Raw genomic sequence first — 4,460 nt, forward strand, 5'->3', positions numbered from 1 at the left:
TTCCCTAAAGAATGCACTTTGTACAGCCCTTCCCCAAGGCATGAAGGTTATTCCAATCTCTCAATTTTTCTAAGTTCCAGTTGTTCGGACTGTTTTTATGATCCTGCTAGGAATATTTCGGATTTATTTTTAAGGTCAAGAAGGTGCGTGTGTGTGTGCGTGTGTGTGTGTGTGTGTGGACAGCTGTTACATTGTGGAATTAGGAATGAAGTTTTTTAGTTTTGTCTTTGTTCATCTCTAGATTTCCTCTAACCCAGCCAATTGACTTCAAAATTCTCCTTATTCCATGATCTCGCCCTGACCTATAGTTGTGGTCTCCTCTCTCTCTGATATTCTCATTCATCATTGCTGTATTGATTTCAGTTCTCCTTTATTCTTCATTTCATGTTAGCAGCTGCAGTTTCATCTACTGTTTGTTTTTTTTTGTCCAAATTTCTCCTCCAAGGATGTTACTGGGTAGAGAAGATTATATTGGCCAACCCTAATTGCCTTGGAGAGGGTGGAGTTAAGTTCCTTTCTGAACTGCTGCAGTCCTTGAAGATAAAGGGACACTCTCAGTGTAGCTCAGGAAGGAGATCCAGGATTTTGACCCAGTGATGGTGAAGGAACGGTGATCTAGTTCCTTGGAGAGTGGTGTGGCCTGGAGAGACCTTGCAGGCAGTGTTGTTGCTATGTGCCTGTTGTCCTTGTGCTCCTAACATTGGAGGTGGCAGGTTTTGAAGGTTCCGTTAGAGCCTTGACAAGTTGCTGTGGTGTATCTTCTGGTAGGTTCAAATCGTGCCACTTGTCTGAGGTAGAGCATAAGAGCGTTGTAAATGGATGTGCACCGTTCAGCCCCAGGAGCCTGCTCCACCATTCAGTAAAATCCTGGCTGATCTGATTGTAGCTTTTAACTGTCTGTTCCCTATAACCCTTTGTACTTCAAAAATCTGTCTCATTCTTGAAAAGATTAAATGACCAGCCTCTGCTGCTCTCTGAAATAGTTCACTTCAAGACTAAATGACCCTCTGATAGAAATTCCCCCTTATCTCCCATTTAAGACTGTGTGCCGCCTAGATTTAGACGGAAGCCCCCTCAGAATCTTATATTGCAATAAGTTCACCCTTCATTCTTTTGTAATCAAATGAGAAGAGTCCCAACCTATTGCACCTTTCCTCAGAGATAGCACTTTCATCCCAGAAATCTGCCTGCTTCTAATGCCGTTATATCCCTCTATGTTTGGAGATCAAACTGTACGGAATACTCTAGATGGAGTCTTTCCGATATCCTGTAGCGTTGCTGACTTACCTCCTTTTATACTCTATCACCTTTACCATGAATGCTAATGTTTTCCATTTGCTTACGTAATTATTTACGGTATCTGCATGATAACCTTTTTGTCTGATTCATGTATGAAGACACCCAGACCCTTCTGTACTATTCTGCAGTTTTTCCTTTTATATATTATCACATTTTTCCATATAATATTCCATTAGCTGAATGTTTGCCAACTCATTTAACTGCCTACATCCTTTTGCGGACACTTTAAGTCACTCCTTGCTTTCCTACCTGCCTGTGCATCACTGGTGGATTTGGTTACAATGTAGTCAGCCCCATCATCCATTTATAGAAATTTAAATCATTAAGGCCCCTGCATTTCACTCATTACATGTTGCCAACCTGAAGATGACCCATGTAACCTGACTTGGTTGGTTAAAACCCACACCTCCCCAACATCATGAGTTCATTTGTAGGAACAGTTTATGTAATACCTTAACCCAAATACACATCTTCCAGTTTGGCTTTATCCATCCTATTGTTACATCCTTAAAGAACTCCAGTAGATCTATGGAAGTGGTGAATGGGGTGCCAATGAGTTGGGCTACATTGTCCCAAAGGGTGTTGAGCTGCTTCAGCATTAATAGAATTACTCCCATCCAGGCAAATGGGGAGAGCATTCAATCACATTCCTGCCTTGTGCCTTTCAGATGGTGGACAGGCTTAGGGGGGTACAGAATGGGTTAGTCCCCATAGAGCTCCCAGCCCCCAACTTGCTATTGTAAGCACATGTGTTGTTCATTGCAGATCACATGTTGGTTTCTCTTGGGGAAATTGACTCTAGCTTTACGCACTTATTGAAGAGCATATTGTTTCTCTCTTTCCATCCCTTACTTCCAGCAAGCATCTCCACAAGTGATACTGCACAGCGCAGAGTATGAAGATGGACTGGCTGCCTTGTGTGTTATGACTGCTCCCATGGCTCCATATCTAGCGTCAGAGTTATGGAGAGGTAAAAATTTAAACTTTTACAATTTTTAATGGAAAACAATGGTGCACTGGCAAAAAAGAGTTTGTAGTCCCAGTACTTGAATGCGATTTTAAGTTAGGGAGGTGGTGGTAATGTCGCTGAGCCAGTAATGTTCTGAAGATGTGGGTTTGATTCCCACTATGGCAGATAGTGAGTTATGAATCAAAAAATAAGCCTGGAACAAAAAGCCAATCTAATGATGACCATGTAACCACTGTCAATTCTCGTCTGGATTTTTAATGTCATTTGGGAAGGAAATCTACCTTTCATACCCAGTCTGACCTAGACATGACTCCACACCCACAACCAATGTGATTAACTCTGAAATTACCTCTGACATAGCCCTAGCCAACTACTTAGTTTAAGGGTAGTTGGGGATGGACGATAAATGCTGGCCTAGCCATTGGCACTGACATCCCATGAAGAAACAAAAGCTGTTCGCTGAGACAGCCCTGCTTTTTATTGCTATTGGTCATATATTTTAAAATATCAAGTATGGAACACTCACGTTATCGGCAGCAGGGACTCAGTTTTGCATGAATCTGGAGTGCAGCCTTCCAGTATTTGAGTTTCTACAGGCTGACTCTATTCTGTTACTGCATATCCCCAAAGCTATATACGGTTATCTGATAACTGCTTGCCTCTACTGGCACTGCAAGATAAAATTATCCTCTTGGCCTAAATTAGAGTAGAAAACACATAGGTCTCATGTAAAATTCTGCTTGCCTAATTATTGACTGGTTAGGCTTCATGGCTTCTTCACGTTACCACAAAACATATAAACTAAAAGCGGGAGTCGGCCATTCGGCCCTTTGAGTCTATTCTGCCATTCAATGTGATTGTAGCTGAATCTCTATCTCAATGCTATTTTCCTACTTTCTTTCCATAGCCCTTGATGCCTTTAATATCTCAAAGTTTATCAATCTCCTTCCCTCTCCCCACTCCCCCCCCCCCACTCTCTCTCTCTCTCTCTCTCTCTCTGTCTCGCACACACGCGCACACGCACATGCACACGCACGCATACACAGAAAGTGTCTTAATCGCATGGAAGTATAACAGCTTTTGATGAAGTAGCCAAAGAACAGCCATTCCAATTAACTGATGGAGCAAGACCTCGGTAAAACAGGTTTAAAGTTTGGTCAAGAGCTGCAAGTGAGATATGAGGAAGATATTTTTAACAGCGAGCATTCTCCCTGTTAAAATGATTGAGAACAAGGGGGCACAGATTTACAAGAGTAAAGAAGTATGTGAAAATGCAGCAGTCGGCAGAAAATATTCAACAGTTTACATTTATAACAGTTACATTTATAACAGAAGCCAAGGCAGTTTAGAAAAACAAGCTTTATTCATATAGTAACAGGTTGGGGTCTTGTAAGCACTGCATGAAGTGGGATAGAGGTAAGTTCAATCAAATCATTCAAGGGAACATTTGGTGATTGTTTTCAGGGTTGCAGAGAAAAGGCAGGGGAATTTAAGTTATAATACGTGTTTGAAGACACGATGGACTGAATGTCCTCTATCAGCACTGTAATATGACTCTGAGAATGGTAATGACCTGGAACTCACTGTTGGAAGTGGAGATGATCGATGATTTCAAAAGGAAATGCTACAGGCACTTGAGGGAATTGGATTTGTATGGCTGTGGGGCTAGAACAGTGGAATTAAGCTGACTGGATTGCTGGACAGAGAGATAGCACGGACTCAATGGCCTCTTTTGGTGCTGAAACAACTTTTGGACTTGGCACGCGTTTGTTATGGATCTCGCATACCTTGTTGAGTTCCACGTGTGAGAGCTGCAATGCTATAGAGTTGTTCGACACAATTAATCACCTCTCCAGATGTGCAGGCGACTTCCTGGACCTGCACATAAAACAATAGCAGGGATCCCTGATGTGTGATTTTCTTTTCTGGCATTAGACTAAGTGGAGGCCTGCTCCAGTATTGGTTGAACTCTGCTCACAATTTGCTTTAACCAAAGCACAGAAAAGTACTTTCTTCTGGGCTGAAGCATCTCTGCATTCTTGTTCTCTGCTGTGCCACCCAAGCTCTTTCCTGAAGTGACCCCATATGAATGCCTTGTGACCCTGGACGGCAAGAAGGAAAGTTACCAAACAATAAACAAATAATTGAGGTTGGTTGGCTCGCCGAGCTGGTTTGTTGTTCCGCAGACGTT

This window comes from Rhincodon typus, chromosome 2, assembly GCF_021869965.1.
Source record: "Rhincodon typus isolate 14 chromosome 2, sRhiTyp1.1, whole genome shotgun sequence".
Taxonomy (NCBI): Eukaryota; Metazoa; Chordata; class Chondrichthyes; order Orectolobiformes; family Rhincodontidae; genus Rhincodon; species Rhincodon typus.